The following is a 9,336-nucleotide window of genomic DNA, read 5'->3' as shown; positions in this document are numbered from 1 at the left end:
CGAGTACCGCTAAGGACCATGGTCTTCCTCTCGGAAACTAAATGTCGTACGTGTCCCATTTAATTGTTTAAGATAACGCCATGATCTTAGCCTTCTCGGGTCGTACCGGCTTGTCGGATAGTTCATTCCCGTACTACACCGGATAGTTCTGCAGAGTATCACGGGAGGGAGCTTAACTTGCTAACCTCGAAATATACGAACTTGTGCTCGGGAATGTCTTTTTGGTTAATCTGCCCGGCCGTCTTGATGCGCCAGATGAGTGATTACTCTTGAGAAAGCGAGATTACCGAGGCTGAGATGGAGTTTGAAATTGGTTTTAGTTTTTTTTTTTTTTTTTGTTATCCAAAGGGCTTTATTCTTCTCTAAAGGCTTTTTTCCTAGTTAGCCAGTTGGTGACTATTTTATACGAAAGCCAGGATGTCTAAGATAGAGAGGCATGGTACTACCATGTAGAAACTGTACTCTTTTGTGTTCAGGTATTTGTGGTAAGATATAGTGTTTATAAGAAATATAAATTTCTTGCGTGTCTTACCTTACTTAAAAAATCTTCTTAATGCTCGTTAAAACTAGAGACTTGAAATGTAATTTGTATAGGCTCGCATAATATCTTTTTAGCATTAACAACTTTTCATTCAATTTTATTATCCTATTTAATGAAGTGAAAATCAAATTTCAGTCAATGACTCAATTACGTTTGTAAATTTAACTCGTGGTACTTGATAAAGTCATCAAAAAATTATCGTTACCATTTATCTTATCACGTGAAAATCAGAAACGTGAACCAACAAACAATCTTCTATAAACAAATTCGCCATTTTGCACATGAGAACCTTACGCGTAAGAACACACTCGTAGTACTCTGAATCACGTAGTAGCGCTTGTACTTTAGTACACCACTTGGTCGATGCCAACGTAATTCACAGAAAGTAGGTACATGCAGGTGCCGAACACTTGAGAGTATCAAAAGCAGCAACAGCGTGTATAAGTGGATCTCGAGACGCGCCTCGCAATTAAGCCATTTCTCGCACCAGATATTGCACGCCAGAGGATTCATGCGATCCCACTCTGGCCTGGAATAACACTGATACCGCGTTATATGCTTCGCTTCCGAGTTAACAATAGGCTGCAGTAGATGCGCGAGAAATTGACGTTTCAATCGTGAATATTAGCTTGATTCTGAATTATCTAAAAAAACTAGTACAATAATGTTCAAAACAACATAGTAGCAAACATTAATTTAACTCCTTCTAATTGAAAATACCTCGTTCAAAAACTCCGGTGTACCTACTTTCGATCTGTTACTCGTTACTAGGTGGAATCGCTGGAGCTCAAGCTGGTCGTCCAGGTTCGTCGTGACGTGTAAGCTTATATAGAAGTTTCCCATTACCCAAGCACACATTTACTTTAGTTTAACCATCAGTATTGTACACGAGGAAGCAGGAGGAATTAAGATGCTTTCGTGTCTCATCGCATCCCCCAACGATGGCGTAGGTACACAAATCCCGCGCTCTAACAATATAAGTGATTCTCTCCGCATGAACTCCAGGACGTCGTCAAATTTTCCTTAAACTTTACTCAAGCAACGTGCACGGAATTTGAAGCGTTTGTTTGTCTGTTGTTTCAAACATCTTGGCTCACTGAATGGAAGCCAGATTCCTCTTTGCGTACCTCTTTTTCTCCCTGCGAAAAATTCATGCATCAATTTTTATACAATACCACTCCGAGGAGTTCATTAGAGGCAATTGTACACGCAATCGATGTGCTTCAGGGTGAAACATTGCACAATTTCAACCACAAAAGTCCAAGTTAATAGCACAGTAGGTACAGAGATACGTGGTTCCAAGGAACAGCAGCTGCTTTCCAAATTCATGGTCGTTGTGTGCATAGAATGGACTAACCCCTTCTGCGTTTATTTTGGGTTTTCGTGGTGTAATAGGTATATCGAGAATTCTCTAGCACGTCGACGTTATTTATGGGGTCGCGGTCGTGGGAATGTGTCTGAACCTGTATGCACGAAATGGGATTTGCTTCCCAACTGTTGGGGAGATGGATACGCGCGAGAGGCTTGATTGCTTGACTTGGATCGGGATATCCTTCTTCTTCTCCTCGTAGGGATGTTTAGGTTTGGATGTGTCTGGAGACGGAGGATCGAAACTGCAGTTTTGGACGGGATCCATACGTGGTTTGAGATTTGTGCTAGTGATCGGGGAGTGAGAAATGCATTTTGGCTACCTATGGGTAGGTTTAAAGGATTACTATTTTGAATTATTGTACGACGGAATCGATTGTTTCCATTACAATAACTAGCAAGGACTGCCTTTAGATGATAAGATTGGGATGAAAACTGTTACATTCTAGTTTATGAGTAGAGTTTTTTATGCAATAAGTCGTACTTTTGATTGTAAAGGTGAGGGTAATTTTTTTTTTTTTTTTCAAATTGTAGATCTACTGTCGATTCTTTAAAGGCAGAAATCAAATAAAGCCACTATCCCGATGATTTAGTAGGGTATTGGTATTATCTTATAAGGTGCATTACCAATTGGTTCCGATCTTGGGTATTAGAAGGATTATGTGCAAATTTTCACCGATGATCGGGATCAAATGCGGAGCTTAAGTAGAATAGACCATCGTTGGTAAGACACTGACAAATATTTAACGTAAGTTGAGAAATTTTTTTATTGAACGAAAACAAAAAAGCTGATGAAAAAATCATCTTCGTTAATAAATAAAATAAAAGTTGATCAACTAAAGACGTAGTTTCACCACGTGTGGCAGCTTAAATTACATAAATCGCTCATTAAGAAGGTATAAAAGAAAAGTAGATTGATGCGTTGGTGCATGTACGTACAAGGAAAATAATAAATCCCACGTAAAAGAAATTCACGCACGTGTCAGCGTACAAAACCTCTTTATTCCTTATTCATATTTAGCACCGAGTGCCCGATTTACATAACATGCTCGCGCATAACTCATTTTTTACCTCGCCACCCCAACTCATTATACCCATACACGCTGGGTAAACGTTTTCACGCGCAGTTTTTCAATTAAAGGCTCGACCGCGATAACGGGGCCGTAAAAAAAAAAGTAAGCTCACGGGGGACGGAGTTGGGAGCTGTTAAATTGGCGCAAATTTACTCTCCGGCTCGCCGTATGCGAGACTCGGGAGTTTTCCTCGAATCGACAACCCTCGCGACGATTAGGACTTGTTAGTCGCTATAAATTTTAAGGACACGTGCGTGTCTACGGGAACTGATGCTGGGTGTATACGTACATTATTTATCTTCATACGTTTATTATGTATATATGTACATTATGATTTCTTTCTTATCATTTTCCGGCTAACAATTTACTATCCAGCTGGTTCGTTGAAAAAGAAAAAAAAAAAAATTCACCATGACTACTTTACAAGAAAGTCTGGGAATCAATACATCAAAATTGAAAAAAAAAAAAAATATGAATAATAAAATTTAATTTAATCATGAGAGCAAACACTTTCTTGCGTGTATACGTGCTAATGTCAAGAGGATGGTATGGCGCTAGACTCGCACGCACAAGCGGTTGCACATCTTCCGGCGCCAACTTGCAGCGTCTAGTTTGACGCCGGAAGATGTTGTACCACCACCGAACTATAATACCCTCACAACTTTCTAAAGATATCCCTCCCGCTTACTTTCGCTCGAGCGCCACTGTAATCTCCGCGTACCCATTATGCGCCAGAAGGCTTTATCAAATTTTATACCTCAAGAGCTCCTTTGACTTCATAGAGGGCCTGACCAGCATGATCTGGATGAGGTTAATGAGCAACTTTATTTTGATGTTGTTTCACGTTGGATAAGCGTCTGTGTGAAGTTTTATCCAAAACTCGTTTAATTCTTCAAGAAACATGTTCAAAGAAAGTTCAGGAGGTTCTGCCTTTCAGGGGAGACCAGACGTTACAACGGCGCTTTGAAAGTACGGATATTGTTTTTTTTTTTTATTTTTTAGCTGGAGGAAATAAGGTTTTTGTTACGGATCTTAGCTGATAAAGTAGTATTTTATGATCCAAGTATATGAGAACGGGAGCTGTTGGTATTTAAAAAAAAAAAATTCCTTGAAAAATAGATTTAAATAAGTCTCTGAATTATTTGATCCAAGACTTATTTAAATTATTATTTTACATTTTAATTTTTATAATTTTTTTTTTCCAATTTCAATGACCCGTCTTTTTTTTACGTTGCTGACCCACTTTTTAAAATATTTTTAAATAAATGAGAAGCAAAAAACGTCGTTTTAAGCCTTACAGAGATACAATAGGCAGAGTAGTCATTGACTTATGTCGAAAAAATATGTTTTAAACTAGTACACTCCAAAAAAGATATTTTTCATGCCATCAGCGGTACAGATATCTGGTTTTCTACAAGAAAAAAGTACGCTTTTAACTCATAATTTTTTAAACAATGTTTATCAATTATTTGAGTTTCGAGCAGAAATCGAATTATTGAAAAAACTTATGTTTTGAATTCTAAAAACGTGGACTCCAGCGAGTTTGATGAACAAACATTTTCTAAACACGTAAGGAATTATTTTTTTTGTTCAATTAGAGTATTGAATTTGTTGTCAAATAGCATCAAATATTTTATGTAACCCTCATAAATCAAGGCTCAGCAAACGAGTTACACTCCACTGTAAGCCGTGCAAAAACCATATCCTCTTCAGCAAACGCACGATATTATCCTTCTCTGGCGTAAAAGTACGGTCCTTTTGACAAATAAATCATAGCCAAAATTGAATACACTTGTACGGTGCTGGCGTACATACATCACGCTTTCGCGAGGGAATGAAATAAGGGCATTATCATAAAAGAAATAGTTATCGACTCCTCGAGGAATCGGGCGATAAAAAGGGACGATAAATCAGAGCCCCCGAAAACCCACGCGAAAGCGAGTGTACGGGGTACATATGAACTCGAGAGTACCACGCTCGTAAATCTGTTTTCCTCGATTTCCCGCTTTTCGCCATTACTCCCTACTCGCATGCCTACACTCGCTACGCTGGCTGTATTTTTTATAATACCGTTTCGTAACGCGTGTGTTTTCGCAAGTCCTCCCTGTATCGAACAATGTGAGTGAGATAATTTTTCAATATGCCACGCCAACGTGTATACCACAAACACGAGGTGTATTCGCGATCACGAATCGCTAGTACGTGCGCTTGCATCTTTTTCCAGAGAAAAAAAATTGTATACACTCCGCTTACCCGCGAGGTATATACTGTAGGTGTGTCGTGAAAATGTTGCCAAGAAAAAAATTCAAGGAGGAGGGCTGGGGGTGGACTTTTTCCATTGGTATGCGGCTTTCAGGTTCCTCAAAAATAAGAGATTGATATCGTGTTTATTAATGCCAAAGACTTCAGATCTGTATGAGAACAAGCATTACATATACAATTATATCTCTTAAGTACTATAATTACAGATAAATTATGATTTACGAAAAAAAAAAAAAAAAAAAAAAAAAAAAGAGAGAGCTCTTCATGCTCGTAAATTTAATTGTTTCATTTGGTACTGGGAGCCCTTTCGGCCTTTCAATTTATCGAGAGAGTGAGTTTGGTGCTTCGTTATCCCCGGACTATCTCGAGAGATAAGTTTGGAAGTGAACCGATTTCATTTCGGTGGTCGGGTTGTTTTAAATATTTTTGACGGTCGCACCGTAGGACATAAATAATTGACGGGCTAGTGAGATTGCTTATCTAGATTGCTGGCCGGAGCTGCTGCTGCTTGTTTATTATGCATCGTTCTACCTGTGGGCACGGTTGGTTATTCCGACGAATGCGCGAATCAGCAAGTGTATGGTAAGGTGAGCTTGGGCTTACAATGCGTTGCTCACGTTTAATGTTTGTTGCACATTGGTAATATTACATTGGATGTAATACGTTGGTTAGTCGTACTTTGCAGGAAATATATTTTATAAATAGATTATTTGGTCCAGATTATTGGTGAGCATCAAAGGATTTAGTCTTTTCTCTGAAACCTGGATTTCAGTGGTTGATTGAAGGGAGGTATTAAACAAGCTACTAGAGTCCAAAAATAGTATTGATAAAAGATTTTTATTGTAAACAAAAAAAAATTAATTGAGTTTACTATATCAAGTGCATACTAATAATCAATTTGAGAAACAAGAATTCTAAATAAATTTTTTCCCATACCATGATTATACCAAAGATTATAGTTGACGACAATTTTAATGGAAAATAGAAACTGTAAGATATACAACAAATTACTAACAAACAAGGAACACTTTATTGATGTCACATGTTATTATTATTACTATTTAACAAACTTTTATAACAAGTTCTTCAAATGAAGCTTTTCCCAGTGTACAAGAACTTCACACGAGCTTAATTTACAGAAATTATAGTTGAACACATCGACTTTTGAGTTTATTAATAAATATTGGGAAGGAAAAAAAATTTCTAGCGACGAGTTTTCTGTCATCAAGAGGATAAAATTGTCGTCAAAAACGAAAATGAGAATTTTCATCTAATTTCAGCCACAAAGAACCATTATTTGCAGATTTTATAGATAACTATAATAATAATATTAATCATCTTTAAATTGCGACTGAGGAAATTATCGATGCTAAAAGTAGTTTATTAAATACATAGTAGATTAAACGCCCATAGCGATAAAAGCCTCAGCAAAGTAAAAACGAAAAGCCAAACCACAAAGAAAACAAAGATCACGAAGTTTGCGAGAGCCGCAAAAGCAAAAAAAAAGGTTGAAATACAAGAACCCTATACGCTTTGTGCAATCATAATTACGCTTCTTGCGCGGATAACGTGTTTTGCTTTGAGATGCCTTTCACGTCCGTAACTCATTTTCATTAAAAGCGACAAATTAATTAGCTCGTAGGATTAAATGCGCCGCAGTATTTTGAGCAAAGTTTGTTTCACTTCACATCCGATCTAACTGCACGGCTTTGGTTATCATTTTGAAAATCGCATTCAACTTTGTCCATCGCGTTTGGAAGTTGTATGGGACCTGTTTCATTAAAATATCATAAAGGTTTAATCATTAAAACAGATGTTCGATTGAAATTTTCAATAACGCGCGTTTCACGGTAATCAACATCAAACACGACCTCACGCTCACGTGAAATCGAAACATATTTTTGTTGCACTGCGCTTCCATTACCTCCCACCAAGGCCACGTAAAAAGCTTGTTTATATATCCCAATCCTGGATGTATTTCTCCTGCCTTGTTGTTTTGCTGATTCATGTTATTTGCGGGAAAAGTAAAAACGGCCAGAGACTGTCAGCAGGTGACTGAAAATACACGTGCAAGTAAGCAAAAGAAGAAGGACATAAGCTGGGTCGCGTTGTTTTGCACCGCTTTATGCATTTGAGTGGGCTTTAAATTCCCTTTGTCGATTAACGGGGAGTTTCTGTCCTTTATTTGCCTCATATGCACACGTGTCCCAAAGTGTAAGTGCGTAATATTATGTAGAGACGTGAAATTGCGTGTTTGTTACGTCGGTCCGAGTTTCAGTCGGTTGTTCAGCGCTTTGTGTGTTAATTCTGGAATTTCGTTACCCATTCGTCTTTTTGCGAGAATTCAGGGCTTGCAAACGTGAAAATTTTAATTACCACCGGGAAAGTGACTGTATTTTCCTGAGTACCAACATTACGTTATTAAAGTTAATTTTTTTTCTTTTGACAAGGTATTATAATTAGTTTTCAATCATTGATGAAATAAAATATTTTTAAATTAAAGGATATTTTGGTGAATTCTCCTGGTGGAGGGACTTAATACGACGTTTTGTCGATGAGGTGAAAAGGTCGATTAGAAATGACCATTTGTAAAAATTGTAAAACTAAACAAAAAAACATGCGTACCCTTTCTGCATTTACTGTATCTGTCGTAACTACAGCCAAAACGTTTTCTTGATTACATTTGCATTATATCGTAATTACTGTAAGATTACGCAATTCCTCATGGAATAACTGACAAATCTGCTCGTTCGAATGGCGTACACAACATTACAAGGCAAAGGAACAAAGTGCGTCCAAATGAGGATAAACGTAGAACGCATTGAATCAAATTTCTATGGGACGCACTTAGCCCCCTGCAAACTCAAAGTGCCCGTGGCTCCCATACACCCACGTATACCAGCCCAGGATAAAGGGGACGGCTAATAGTAGTCGGGTTGCAGTGCACGAGGTCGGATCTTCGTGGTATAATTAAATCACTGGCTTGGGCTTTCCGAGAAAGTAATGCGGCACAATGTTGGGACAAATGAAGGAACGTGTAATATCATCCAGTCTCAGGAGCTGGAACGTCTCATCTTTTGCGTATCTGAGTCTTGCATTGCATAAGCCAGCTGTCTGGTGGTCATTATTTCTGGTTCGCCGTGGCGAAAAAGAGATGGAGATTTACGATCTACCATTGCGTTGCTAATAAAGATTTGATTATGGGTGAAAAACGGATTTGCAAAGAAAACGTGTAAATTAGTGCTGGTTTTTCACTTATTTGATTGGCTTACGAGTAGATGGTAAGTGACTGAAAAATATCTATTTACTACGAGTTCAGGATTTTTAACACGTGATTTCGATGACTAAAATTAAAAATCTCAACTTTGACTTGCAAACGAATTTCACCGCGTGAAAGAAAGATTACTTTCATGCTCAGGACAAGTTTCAAAATGCAAAAATATGTTTGACATTCTTTCCAATACCACCATAAAACCACTCTATCAATATTTTTTTTTTTTTTTTTTTTAATGTCATCACAAAGCGTAAATTTTCCACGAGCGTCAACAAACTGTAGAGTGCACAAGAGTTTGATTATAAAAAAGTTGGACAAACATTCAATCACCTCTGAAGTTACACGCCCCTTCTTTGTTATTTCGCAAAATCTGACGACGAGGATCGCAAGCACGAATAGGTTGACGCTGGTGAAGTATCGCACCTGCGTTGAGTAAAATGGCTTAGCGATTTTTCCCCGCCAAGAGGATCGAGCGCGTATGCAAGGCAAATATTGTCCCACCACTGCTCTTTGTGGGTCTGCTGACTTTCGTTTTAATACGGCTGATTGTGTAAATGTTTGGACTTGCTGCAGTTTGATTAAACGAACTCCAAAAAAGATCAATAACGCGTAATTTGTTTATGGTCTCACTGTTTACCCATAACTAACCTATTGGAATTGAGGATGGCTTTTTTATTGCTTTTTTAGTTTTCTCCATACTATTTAGTTGCTTACTTAAATATTTGAACGATTGATATTTCATTTGTCACAGCTTCATTCCATCTTGTGGTATTTGCTACGCTTCAAGAGACACAACGCATTGATACGTTTACAGATAT

This window comes from Copidosoma floridanum, unplaced genomic scaffold (assembly GCF_036245765.1).
Source record: "Copidosoma floridanum isolate Cflo_tuat_1 unplaced genomic scaffold, Cflo_Japanese_pri ptg000021l, whole genome shotgun sequence".
NCBI classification, from domain to species: Eukaryota; Metazoa; Arthropoda; class Insecta; order Hymenoptera; family Encyrtidae; genus Copidosoma; species Copidosoma floridanum.
This window is presented reverse-complemented; position numbering follows the sequence as displayed.